Genomic DNA, 14,877 nt, shown 5'->3' with positions numbered 1-14,877 from the left:
GCATATCTGATGTTATTGATATTTCTCCTGGCAATCTTGATTCCAGCTTGTGCTTCTTCCAGCCCAGCGTTTCTCATGATGTACTCTGCATATATATAATTTAAATAAGCAGGGTGACAATATACAGCCTTGACATACTCCTTTTGCTATTTGGAGCCAGTCTTTTGTTCCATGTCCAGTTCTAACTGTTGCTTCCTGACCTGCATATAGGTTTATCAAGAGGCAGGTCAGGTGGTCTGGTATTTCCATCTCTTTCAGAATTTTCCACAGTTTATTGTGATCCACTCAGTCAAAGGCTTTGGCAGTTTGTATGAATTTATATATATATATAGCTTACTTCATCAATTAGAATGATTGTGAAGTCATACATTTAATAAATGTATGTACCATATGGTATAACTATAATTTTTCTTAGCTTCAACAGAAAGATGTTGACTTAAAAAATATTGACAACTTAAAAGTTGAAGGTTATGTTATATTTGGTGGGAATTTTAGAATTTCAAGCCCAGGAGACATCATCTCAAGTGACCTAGGTGAAAGAACTACTCAAGGAGACAAGGGGACTAGCCAGGTAAATAGATGTTTTGTAACAAAAGGCAGGTAGTGTAAACATCAAAAGTTTTTTTTTTTTGTAAATTAAAGAAAAACAGATATCACAAGTAAAAGAATTTAGTTTTTTTCCTTGTAGTAGAAATGGAAGAGTCTGGGAACACTAAAATTATTCCTTTGATATGGACCTCAGCTATCTGGAGCCAGGATCCTGTTTTCACATCCTGAGCTCTTTAGGTATGCCCTCAGGGCTCACCTTAGGGAATGGCTGCAGTCTCAGTTCAGTTCAGTGGCTCATTTACAACTCTTTGTGACTCCATGAACTGCAGCATGGTAGGCTTCCCTGTCCATCACCAATTCCTGGAGCTTGCTCAAACTCATGACCATCCAGTCGGTGATGCCATCCAACCATCTTATCCTCTGTCGTCCCCTTCTCCTCCTGCTTTTAATCTTTCCCAGCATCAGGGTCTTTTCTTTGAATCAGGTGGCCAAAGTACTGGAGTTTCAGCTTCAGCATCAGTCCTTCCAATGAATAGTCAGGACTAATTTCCATTGAGATTGACTGGTTTGATCTCCCTGAAGTCCAAAAGGCTCTCAAGAGTTTTTCCAACACCACAGTTCAAAAGCATTGATTCTTTGGCACTCAACTTTCTTCACAGTTCAACTCTCACATCCACACATGACTACTGGAAAAATAGTAGCTTTGACTAGATAAAGCTTTTTGGGAAAGTAACATCTCTGCTTTTCAATATGCTGTCTAGGTTGGTCAAAGCTATTCTTCCAAGGAGCAAGCATCATTTAATTTCATGGCTGCAGTCACCAACTGCAGTGATTTTGGAGCCCCCCAAAATAAAGTCTAACACTGTTTCCACTGTCTCCCCATCTATTTCCCATGAGGTGATGGGATCAGATGCCATGATCTTAGTTTTCTGAATGTTAAGCTTTTTTTTTTTTTTTCATATTTCTTATTGTGTTATTTTTCTTCATTCATAGATAAAATAGTTATGAAATTAACAGACTTTGAAAATCCCATCTTGATCACAGTTTTTTGTTTTTTTTTTCAATTTCTCCTTTATTTATTTATTTTTTTCCCAGTGGGTTTTGTCATACATTGGTATGAGTCAGCCATAGATTTACACTTATTCCCCATCCCGATCCCCCCTCCCACCTCCCTCTCCACCCGATTCCTTTGGGTCTTCCCAGTGCACCAGGCCCGAGCACTTGTCTCATGCATCCCACCTGGGCTGGTGATCTGTTTCACCATAGATAGTATACATGCTGTTCTTTCGAAACATCCCACCCTCACCTTCTCCCACAGAGTTCAAAAGTCTGTTCTGTACTTCTGTGTCTCTTTTACTGTTTTGCATATAGGGTTGTTATTACCATCTTTCTAAATTCCATATATATGTGTTAGTATGCTGTAATGTTCTTTATCTTTCTGGCTTACTTCACTCTGTATAATGGGCTCCAGTTTCATCCATCTCATTAGAACTGATTCAAATGAATTCTTTTTAATGGCTGAGTAATATTCCATGGTGTATATGTACCACAGCTTCCTTATCCATTCATCTGCTGATGGGCATCTAGGTTGCTTCCATGTCCTGGCTATTATAAATAGTGCTGCAATGAACATTGGGGGGTGCACATGTCTCTTTCAGATCTGGTTTCCTCAGTGTGTATGCCCAGAAGTGGGATTGCTGGGTCATATGGCAGTTCTATTTCCAGTTTTTTAAGAAATCTCCACACTGTTCTCCATGGTGGCTGTACTAGTTTGCATTCCCACCAACAGTGTAAGAGGGTTCCCTTTTCTCCACACCCTCTCCAGCATTTATTGCTTGTAGACTTTTGGATCTGGATTGCAGCCATCCTGACTGGCGTGTAATGGTACCTCATTGTGGTTTTGATTTGCATTTCTCTGATAATGAGTGATGTTGAGCATCTTTTCATGTGTTTGTTAGCCATCTGTATGTCTTCTTTGGAGAAATGTCTGTTTAGTTCTTTAGCCCATTTTTTGATTGGGTCATTTATTTTTCTGGAATTGAGCTTCAAGAGTTGCTTGTATATTTGAGATCATTCCGTTGTTTTTGAAATTGCACCCAAGTACTGCATTTTGGACTCTTTTGTTGACTATGATGGTTACTCCATTTCTTCTAAGGGATTCTTGCCCACAGTAGTAGATATAATGGTCATCTGAGTTAAATTTACCCATTGCAGTCCATTTTAGTTCACTGATTCCTAAAATGTCGATGTTCACTCTTGCCATCTCCTGTTTGACCACTTCTAATTTACCTTTACTCGTGAACCTTACATTCCAGGTTCCTATGCAATATCACTCTTTACAGCGTGGGACTTTACTTCCATCACCAGTCACATCCACAACTGGGCCTTGTTTTTCTTTGGCTCTGTCTCTTCATTCTTTCTGGAGTTATTTCTCCACTGATCTCCAGTAGCATATTGGGCACCTACTGACCTGGGAAGTTCATCTTTCAGTGTCTTATATTTTTCCCTTTTCATACTGTTCATGGGGTTCTCAAGGCAAGAATACTGAAGCGGTTTGCTATTCCTTTCTCCAGTGGAACACATTTTGTCAGAACTTTCCATCTTGACCCGTCTGTCTTGGGTGGCCCTACATGGCATGGCTCATAGCTTCACTGAGTTAGACAAGGCTGTGTTCCTTGTGATCAGTTTGATTTGACTCCTTCAGGGTTCACCGTAGGGAGTGGCTATAGTTTGATGGCTGCTAAACGGCAGGTTTCTTCTTCCTGAGTTCCCTCAGGTCTCACCAGCTCACATTGAAGGGCTGCAATCATTGATGGCTGTGAAATTCTTTTTACTAATGTGGCAGGAAATACTCCATTTCTCAAAGGTTTTACAGAACTTAAAACTTTGTTTTATATTACATGCTGACATTATTTTATATATTTTTGAACTTGTGTTATGGTTGATTGTTGATCTAATTTAAACATGGGCATGTGTGTGTACTCACTCTTATCTGAGTCTTTGCGACCCCATGAGTTGCAGAAAGGGGGACCCCTTCCAGGGCCGAAAATGCACTCTTGTCTAACACTTGGAAATGAATCTGAGGTGACACATGTGCAGACAAAGCAAGATATTTTATCGGGAAGGGGCTGCCAGGAGGAGAGCAGCAGGCTAAGAGAGCCCAGGAGAACAGCTCTGCCAGCTCTGGCTCACAGTCTCGGGTTTGATGGTGATGGGATTAGTTTCCGGGTTGTCTTTGGCCAGTCATTCTGAGCAGAGTCCTTCCTGGTGGTGCACGCATTGCTCAGCCAAGATAGATGCCAGTGAGAAGGATTCTGGGAGGTGGTTGGACGCATGGTATCACCTTTTGACCTTTCCTGAACTCTTGTGGTTGGTGGTGCCTTATTAGTTCTATGTTCCTTACCAGGATCTCCTGTCATAAAACAACTCATGCAAATGGTCAGTATGGTGCCTGGCCAGGGTGGGCGGTTTCAGTCAGTGTACTTCCCCTAACATATGGACTGTAATCCTCCAGGCTCCTCTGTCCATGGGATTTTCCAAGTGGGAATACTGGAGTGGGTTAGCCACTTCCTTCTTCAAGGGATCTTCCTGACCCAAGGATCGAACTGGAGTCTCTAGAATCCCCTGCATTGGCAGGCTGGTTCTTTACCACTGAGTCAGCTGGGAAGCACACTTCCAATTTATTAAAATATGTATTTGATTTTGTGTAATTCTACAGGTTCAGTGTCGTAGGATGAAGATTTAAGCATGCCATTGCAACAAAATTAACAGCTGATATTGCATGCCTTAGCTGTGAGCTTATTTCATAGAGAATTGTTTTGCTCTGTTGCATTCCCCAGTAGATTTTAATCTCATTTTCTCATAATTTAATCTTTTAAAATCTTTACAAGTGATGTTTTATTATTATGTTAATTACCTTCTAACGAATTTTTTTTTTTTTTTTTTTTACCTTGTAGAAATAATCAACTCATTTTCACATTTAGGTGAAAGTGTAATCTTTTTGTTTTAAGCATGTCGGGTTTCGCAGCTCATTCACTTTTCTATATCCATTATTTAAAAGTTTCCATGCAGTTGCCTGGATGTCAAATAACAGTAGTGCCATAAAGTAAATATAAGGGCTTTTCATTAAAGATGCATAAGCTTCAATAGTCTTTCAATTAGTTATTGATAAATGGAAAATGACATTCTCCCCGAAAGAACAACAGGAAAAAAAAAGCCTTGTATTTATCTCAGAACTTTTCTGTTAAGTCAAAAAGAAAAAGTATCACTGCCTGCATTCTTTCCATTGCAGTGAAAATTTAGTATCTGACCCATCCCAAGAGACTGTGAAAATGATAACAGTTTCCTAGACACCAATAACTAAAAATTAGTCCTAAAAATCTTAAGTATTTTTGTACAAGTTATCAGAACTACAAGAATAATGTCAAGTACAAAATACAATGTATATGTTTTTGTCACTTGATAAATTTAAATTTTCTATAAAGATTTCCATTGGTGTTATAGTTTACCTACCACTTTTTCTGTTATGTAACTGTTCGCAGAAAGATTTTGAAATGAGTGTGAGGTAATGGTTGAACATAAGAATTCAAAGTAATATGAATGTTTTCATTTCAAAATATCTTCATTTTTCAGATGATTTACTTTAAATTTTACACAGACTCGGTATATGAGCTACAGATTGTGAGGGCATACTCTTCTCAATGTAGACTTTGCTGCATTTTCACAACCTAAGATTCTAGTTACCAAGTAATAAAATAACTAGCCTCTCTGGTTTCAGAGATAGTGTTTATGCTATAAATCAAAGCACTAGCTACAAGTAGAATCTTAGGTTGTGAAAATGCAGCAAAGTCTACAATGTAGACTCTCTATGAAGCCAAACAGCCTGGAACAATTTGATACCAAGAGATGTGGGGATTTCCTCTGTTTATCCTAAAAAAGTGTTAACTTCAAAATATTTAAGTGCTTGCAGTTTTATTTCAAAATAAAAACCGCTCAGATCCAGTTATGGCAACTTAATAAAGTCACTTTTCATGCTTCAGTCTTTCTTAGTTTCTGCTGTGTAACTACTACTATAAAAAAGAATTCTCTAGAACTGATGACAATAATTGGTAAAATACATTTTTGAGCATAAGCACAGAAACATTTTACTATACAGTCAAAGATTTTTATCAATAATAACCTTGAATTTGTCTACCCTGTAATAAAATTGCAATGTTACTGCATAGTTAGACATTGGCTTAGAACAGAAACTGAACTTGGTTATAAAGCATTGGATCTCCAGTGAGATTTTACTGGACTGTAAGTTAATAAACAGAAAGCTGAATTTTAAAAAGTCGGGAGACCAGAAGGGGAGCTCTCACACCCTGTGACCAGTATCTAATGAAGCTTGGAAGAAGATAGACTCCTTGTCTCTTGGCAGTGAGAAGTCAGCCAGTGAGAATGGTCACAAGTCAACCAATGAAAATGCTTGGATGCTTTGCTTCCCATAACCCTCTCAACTTCCTTTTCCCCTCTCTGAAAGAGTTCTGTTCTCATTTTAAGAGGTGATTTTGCAACTCTCCCTCAAAAATGAGAAGATTGGGATGCTCTCCTCCTTGTTGATTTCATTTCAAGGCGAGGCCTTCCAGTTTCCTAGAGAGAGACATAGCTGGGTCATAAAGTTCTTAAGAATTTTATTTCATTTCTAAAAGATTTACATAAGTTTCAGAGACAAAGGAAAAGCTTATCAATTGTGGCTTTCTAAAGTAAGCATTCTACGAAAAGGGGTGAGGGAAGTCTCTCCTTTATTTTCAACATGGAGAATTGTCTCTTATTTTTAATTTATATATGTCTTTATAGTAGAATTGGAAATAGAATGGGGAAAAGCAAATAGAAAATCTCTGCCATTTATCTTCAGACTTAAGATGCAGAATAGAAATCATAGAGAAGGAAATGGCAACCCTCTCCAGGATTCTTGCTTGGGAAATCCCATGGACAGAGGAACCTGGTGGGCTACAGTCCATGAGGTTGCAAAGAGTGGGACATACCTTAGTAACTAAACAGAATGACCAAAAAAGAGAAACAAGCATTTTCAAATTAACTTTTGATGTATAGTTATTTTATAATTGTGTGTTAGTTTCTACTGTACAGCAAAAAGTGAATCAGCCATATATACATAAACACTCTTTTTTGGATTTCTTTCCCATTTAGGTCACCACAGAGCACTGAGCTGGGTTTTCTGAGCTATACAGTAAAGATGTTTGGTTTTTATCTACTTACTAATGTGTAATATCAAGAAGATAGTTCTCATTAAGAAGGAAAATATTTATCATAATGTAATCTAAAATTATAAGAAATATTTACCATTTATATCTAAGCTTAATCTAATAAAATTATGCCTACAAATGTGAAAAAAAGAACTTTCTTTACTTGTGTACAAGTTCCAGTATTCATTGTTCCAGGAAGGTAACTGGAAAGTAAGATAAAAAAGAGTTTCACAGGGAAGACTTGCACAACATTTACACAAACCCATTTCCTGGAATATGCTCTGAGAAAAGAAGAATACTTGGGAGAATAGCATGGGAAACATTATATTTGCCTCCCTTTGTAGGATGTTCAAAAACCACATTTTCATCTTGAAGTCTTTGTGAAGTCCAGCTTTTGGTAAGTCCTTTTAATTTTATTTTTGAAATAATGTAAACTATCCAAATTAGAGCAATCTTTCTTCCAAAGCTTGCAATAGTAAAAGAGTCATCTATGGTCACTTGTCTGTTGCTTTTACAGATAAGCAAAAATTTAGAGTAGTACAAAATATTTGAGTCATACTTTTCCTACTTGAGGGTTTCCTAGAATTGCTTTATTTCTTTCTAACGATGAAACATGCTGTAGTGAGGGTTAAAACCAATCTGACAAGTAGCTTAAAATAAGTTACTCTTCCATTTTATTTTGATTTGGTGACTTAAAATCCATAGGAATCTTTCTTCAGTTTTAAGTCCAGGAAATGTAAATGAAAGTGTCGTAGTGTTTATAATTCTGAGCCAATTTTAATTACAATTCAGTGTCCACCTTCTGTTTACTGAATCAAAAATTTTATCTCAGAAATTTTTCTTTATTTATATTTTTAACTCTTTTAGGTTCAGATTGTTGTATTCTCCTCTACATGGATCCCAGGTATGTGTATAATGAGTCTATGTTGGCAAACTTCCACAATTATCTCTTTCTAATTATTAAATGCTTTTTTATCTTTACATTTAATTCAATATGCTGAAATTTGTCCTTCGTTAGATAGCTGTTGTTGTTCAGCCACTATGTCACGTCCACCTCTTTTGCAACCCAATGGGCTGTTGCCTACCAGTCTCTTCTGTCCATGATTTTGCAGACAAGAATACTGGAGTGAGTTGCCATGTCCTTCTCCAGGGTATTTTCAAGACACAGGGATTGAAGCTGTGTCTCCTGCATTGGCAGGCAGATTCATCACCACTGAGGTAATGAATAAGGGAAGCCCTCATTAGATAGACTTGTTTAAAATTGTGTGGGTGCTTCAACTGTTGTATCATTATTGTGGTTTTATTTTTGTTCCCACTTATTTTGTTGTTTTATGATTTCTCCTTTGATTCTCATATTTCTACCTTAAATCTTCATGCATGGAAGGCTTTAGATAATTAGAAAAAAATTTTGATTTATTAAGCTATTTGATTCTATAATAAAATACTTTGCAAAAGTTTTTATCTACTCCATGTTAAAACATTTTGTTAGTCATCTTTGTTGTCAGCTTTTATAATCTGACTTTGTTTTATGTGTCCCTCTTATATTCCATCCCCCAAAAAAAGAAGTGCAAAAAGGCAAAATGGTTGTCTGAGGAGGCTTTACAAATAACTGTGAGAAGAAGCAAAGCTAAAGGCAAAGGAGAAAAGGAAAGATATACCATTAGAATGCAGAGTTCCAAAGAATAGGAAAGAGAGATAAGAAAGCATTCCTCAGTCATCAATGCAAAGAAATAGAGGGGGAATAAAATAGAATGCAGAGTATATGCAGAGTACATCATGAGAAATGCTGGGCTGGATGAAGCACAAGCTGGAATCAAGATTGCCGGGAGAAATATCAATAACCTCAGATATGCAGATGACAACACCCTTATGACAGAAAGGGAAGAAGAACTAAAGAGACTCTCGATGAAAGTGAAACAGGTGAGTGAAAAAGTTGACTTAAAGCTCAACATTCAGAAAACTAGGATCATGGCATCTGGTTCCATCACTTCATGGTTAATAAATGGGGAAACAGTGGCTGATTTTATCTTTTTGCGCTCCAAAATCACTGCAGATGGTGACTGCAGCCATGAAATAAAAAGATGCTTACGTCTTGGAAGGAAAGTTATGACCAACCTTGACAGCATATTAAAGCAGAGACATTTCTTTGCCAACAAAGGTCTGTTTAGTCAAGGCTATGGTTTTTCCACCAGTCATATATGGATGTGAGAGTTGGACTATAAAGAAAGCTGAGCATTGAAGAATTGATGCTTTTGAACTGTGGTGTTGGAGAAGACTCTTGAGAGTCCCTTGGACTGCAAGGAGATCCAACCAGTCCATCCTAAAGGAAACCAGTGAATATTCATTGGAAGGAGTGATGTTGAAGCTGAAACTCCAGTACTTTGGCCACCTGATGCAAAGAGCTGACTTATTAGAAAAGACCCTGATGCTGAGAAAGATTGAATGTGAGAGGAGAAGGGGACAACAGAGGATGAGATGGTTGGATGGCATCACAGGCTCAGTGAACGTGAGTTTGAGTAATTTTCGGGAGTTGATGATGGACAGGGAGGCCTGGAATGCTGCAATCCATGGAGTCACAAAGATTCGGACATGACTGAGTGACTGAACCGAACTGAACTGAGTAATCTACATCTATGACATGTTGTTGTTTACTCTCTAAGTCGTGTCTGACTCTTTTGTGACCCTGTGGACTGTAGCCCACCAGGCTCCCATATCTATAGGATTTCCCAGGCAAGAATACTATAGTGGGTTGCCATTTCCTTCTTCAGATGATCTCCACCCAGGATCAAACCTGGTCCTCCTGCAGGCAGATTCTTTACCACTGAGTCACCAGGCAAGCCCACATCTATGATAAGTCATGTTACTATTTCTGATATTTTTATAACATTTGGCTCAGTCTAAAGCTGTTAATTAAATGCCTTTCAAATCCTGTTTGGTCTCTTAAATATTGAAATCAATTTCTTCAAAAATTGGGTTTGACAACTTACGTAATAAAGCACGTGTGCTTGCTCAGTTGTTTCAGTCGTGTCTGACTCTTTGCAACCCTGTGGACTGTAGTTCACCAGGTGCCTCTCTCTTTGGGATTCTCCAGGCAAGAGTACTGGGTGGGTTGCCAAGCCCTCCTCCAGGGGATCTTCATGACCCACAGAATAGAACCCACGTTTCTCCTGTTTCCGGCATTGCAGCTGGATTCTTTATACACTGAGCTATGTGGGAAGCCCTAATAAAGTCTATTTTTCTTACACTGCTGCTGCTGCTGCTAAGTCATTTCAGTCGTGTCCGACTCTGTGCGACCCCATAGATGGCAGCCCCCTAGGCTCTCCCCGTCCCTGGGATTCTCCAGGAAAGAACACTGGAGTGGGTTGCTATTTCCTTCTCCAATGCGTGAAAGTGAAAAGTGAAAGTGAAGTTGCTCAGTCATGTCCAACTCATAGCGACCCCATGGACCACAGCCTACCAGACTCCTTCGTCCATGGGATTTTCTAGGCAAGAGTACTGGAGTGGCTTGCCATTGCCTTCTCCGTTCCTTACACTAGATCCTTATGATTTTGTTTGTTAATTTCTGTTTGGCTGGCTGTGGTATATGCTCTGACATCAGAGCTGGCCTCAAGAAACCATGGGATTGAAATGCTGGTTGACTGCCTGAGATTTCTGTCTGATTATGTCTGGTTTCAGTGACTCAGACACTGACTGTCACCACTTTGCTCTGAGGGCAAAGGCAGCTGAGGCCCAGAAAAGGAGAAGATTCCGCCCAGATATTCCACATGCACTCACCCAAGTAATCCCTTCTCTGGGGATCTCCCCAACCATTTTAATGCATTGCTCTGTTATTGAATCATCCTTTGGTAAACATTTCACCTCTGTCCCTCTGTCCTCCTCCTAATGTCTTTTGGGCTGTAGTTTGCATGAGTCGCTTTTCTCTGTTTTACATATGTAACTAATTCCTCAAATTGCATGGCTCATTGATAAAAGATATTCTAGTTTTCTATCACCACTTTATACTTATTATTTTGTAAAATATATATATGACCATTTAAAAGAGATTTGGCTAGGAGAGGGTTCTTATGTTTAGTCAGCCACCTTCATCCAATGTCCTTGTTCAGCACTTCCTATGATTACTGATTAGAAGCCTGATTTTTTTCTCTGGTCCAGGTTGAACTTTCCTAAGAAATTGTCTTTGTGGATTTATTTATTCTAGAAGTTTAGGAGGTTGTGTTAACGGTATTTTTGGTGAGGGAATTTGTCACTTGCAGAATGTTTTTTCCATGTGCATTTAAGAGATGGGGCATATTGCAAAGCCCATAATGGTAGAAGAATGGCTTTATTATGGCTTACACATTAAAACACAATAATTTGTGGTACAAAGTTCTGAAGAGTATCATTAGATATTGTATTATCTAGTGGTCCTAATTGAAAGGGGCCCTTTAAAGCTTGTAATTTAATTAACTTTAGGGGTTTTGGGGCTTCCCAGGTGGCACCAGTGGTAAAGAATCAACCTGCCTATGCAGGAGACCCAAGAGATACTGGTTCCATCCCTGGATTGGGAAGATTCCCTTGGAGGAGGAAATGGCAACCCACTCCAGTATTCTTGCCTGGAGAATTCCACAGACAGAAGGGCCTGTCAGGCTACAGTCCGTGGAGGTGCAAAGACTCAGACATGACTAAGCACACATGCATGGGGATTTTCAATATTTAATAGTGTCTTTGTTTTTCACCTCTGTGGTAGTCATCTCCACAGAATACAAATATCAGGTCTCAGGAATGGTGTAGATGAATCCATGCAAAAATGTGGATATTTGCTCACTCACTTAAATGAGTGTTGTTTTAATATTTGCTTTCATTAAAAAATTGGAGATATGTCAAAAGTCTAGCTTCAAAAGTCCAGCAATTAAACTTGGAGCTATCAGAGAGTAATCAAAGTATACAATTAAAATTAGAATGTGCTTAGCCCATCAGTCTACAAATATGACTCTAGCTGTAGTGTGTATTTTATTATTTGAATCTGGGGAAAGCTGGAAAATTGTGACATATATACAGGCCTGTCTGTGGAAATTGCCCCATATACTATTCTGGAAAGTCTTATAATTTTGATATTTCATCTTATATTAATAGTTTATATGAGTTTTTTTTCTTTTTACAGTTCTCCAATATTAACAACAGTGATAAACTAGAGTAATAGATAATTTTATTTGCCAAAGGGCCTCTAAGAAACCAGAATTAGATTATCAATTACAGGTTCCAGAATGTTCTGAAAAGTGTTCATATTATTGTTTTCTCACGGATTGCTGATTCATCCTCAAAAACAAATAGTTTGGATGAGATTTGTTTTACTTTGAGGTTTTTACTGTCTGGACTTTTTCTTTTTGTTTAATATTCCCCAAGGGTAAGTGCTTTACCTTCTAATTCTGTGTCCTGGAATAGATAGCTGTAAATCAGTTTTCAAAAAGTGAGATAGAGATACCTAGAATATACCATATGCCCTCTCTTTGCCTTTTTAGACCTTCTCACTCTTCTTCTTTGATCTGCTCTCTGCCAGAAGAGCCTTACATGTATAGACCAATCATTTGTACCCCATCCCTTTTGGTTTCCTAAAACTAGGGATCTGTGGTTTATCCTGAAGCTGGCTTCATCACTACACTGAAAGTCACATCTCTGCTCAACATAGTCTTCTCTACGTGACTTTCTCCTTCTAAGATCTAGCATCTGCTCCTTCTCCTTACTGTTGACATAGGTGGTCTCAAGTTTCACAAAGGAAAGAGTAATGGAACTGGTAACGAAAAGGAGATGGCAGTAGTTCTAATAGTGAGGTTCACATAATATAGCCAAGCTCAGATTTTGGCTCATGGAGAGTTAAAAACTTGTACTAACTATTAAGTTATGACCAACCTAGATAGCATATTAAAAAGCAGAGACATTACTTGGCCAACAAAGGTCTGTCTGGTCAAGGCTATGGTTTTTCCAGTGGTCATGTATGGATGTGAGAGTTGGATTGTGAAGAAAGCTGAGCACAGAAGAATTGATGCTTTTGAACTGTGGTGTTGGAGAAGACTCTTGAGAGTCCCTTGGACTGCAAGGAGATCCAACCTGTCCATCCTAAAGGAGATCAGTCCTGGGTGTTCATTGGAAGGACTGATGCTGAAGCTGAAACTCCAGTACTTTGGCCACCTCATGCGAAGAGTTGACTCATTGGAAAAGACCCTGATGCTGGGACGGATTGAGGGCAGGAGGAGAAGGGGACGACAGAGGATGAGATGGCTGAATGGCATTACTGACTCGATGGGCATGAGATTGAGTAAGCTCCGGGAGTTGGTGATGGACAGGGAGGCCTGGTGTGCTGCGATTCATGGGGTCGCAAAGAGTCGGACACGACTGAGCGACTGAACTGAGCTGAACTGAACTATTTTGTTGCAAATTAAAACAAAACAAAACAAAAAACAATCTCATGTCAAAATGTTGTAAGCAAAAATGGATTATAGCTCTTATCACTGAAAAATCTAAGAGTAGATGATCAGTTATCAACAGATCTGGTGGTCAAACATTGTCAGTTGGACTGATAATATATAGTCACCCATTTGCTTTAGAACTAATACAAGATAGCAAAGAATAGTGAACAAATGGTTAGAAAACCACCCTCCAGCAAGGTGACTTTTCAGTAGAGACCTCAAGGAAGAGAGCCAAGTTTCTTGACTATTTGGAGAAGAGAATTTCAGTGTGTTTAGTCTGTTTCCAAACCAGCAGAAGTCAGTACTTTCTAGCAGAGAGACAGGGGGGAATATCTGCATGTAAAAGTGGAAGTGTTGAGAGGCTAGATTTTTTTTTTTTTTCAGTGTGGTGAAAAACCACTGAAAGATACTGTAAGCGGAAGTGACATTTTCTCAATATATTTTTTTAAAAATCCCTCTGGGCCCCATGTGGGGAATTAGATGTAAAATAATAATAATGATGGTTAGTAATCCATTTTAGAAGGCTGTTACTTTGAAACAGTGAAAGATAATTGACTTGATGGAGGTGATGGCAAGTGCCTGGATCCAGAATAGGATATGATCTGAAAACAGAGACATCAGAACTTTCAGATTGGTTGTGGAGTGTTAGAAGAAATAAGAGCATCCTCAATGTGGTTTAGCCAGAGTAATTAATTGCATGAAAGTGGTGCCATTCATTGAATTAGAGAATATTAAAGTGGAACAATTTGGAGTTCATAACATCTGGAGTTCTCTCTTAAGCCTGTTCCGGTTTGAAAGTTGGAGATATCTTCCAGACATATGAGTGGAGATATCCAGGATGCCAATGAAAATATTAGATTATTATTAGCAATGTTAGATGTCTACACCTATGAATTCCCTGGTGCTAGCCTGAAAGAAGTCTTCTTTTGACTGCCAGTCATGTAAAATTGAAACAAGTTCATAAAACTTGAAATTCAGAGGCATGTGAATTTCAGAGTTAGTTGATACAAGGGCTTAAAGTTATCAAATGCAGATTTTTTAAAAATCTGACATTCAGCTCCTTTACCACAGACTGGCTTCATTTTAAATGTGTTTCCTTTTTGGCCATGGAATGGCATACAGGAGTAATTATCTACATGTTTCCTCACTTTGTATCAGAAAGATGGGAGGCTGGTTTGCCATACTGTTGCTATGACAACAGAGAGAGGAAAAAATTTTCTCACAGAAGTCCCCAGCAAATACTTTTTCATCTGTCTTTGGGCCACATGCTCATTTCTGAATGTGTAATTGTGGCAAAGAGAATAGAATTTTTCTGAGGGAGTAATGAATGGTTTGATATAAAGGCTAATGGGCAGAAGTTGAAAGAAAAGAAGAATGTTTAATATGAGGGAAAATTGAGATTTATCAGGATTAATATTATTAGTATTGTAAATGTAATATGAATAGAATTGATTAGCAGATTACTTGGAGTACATAAACAATTCTTCATGGTAAGTATAAATGACAAAGCAGAAAAAATAAATTTTCTTTTCACCGATTCCTTTCTTTTTGATAGAGTTACAAAACTGTTAAACAAACATGCATCTAGACTTTGGACTCATTTACACCATCTTAATATGAAAATAAGCAGGAAAAGCAAA

Source organism: Cervus canadensis, chromosome 3, assembly GCF_019320065.1.
Source record: "Cervus canadensis isolate Bull #8, Minnesota chromosome 3, ASM1932006v1, whole genome shotgun sequence".
Classification (NCBI taxonomy): Eukaryota; Metazoa; Chordata; class Mammalia; order Artiodactyla; family Cervidae; genus Cervus; species Cervus canadensis.
This window is presented reverse-complemented; position numbering follows the sequence as displayed.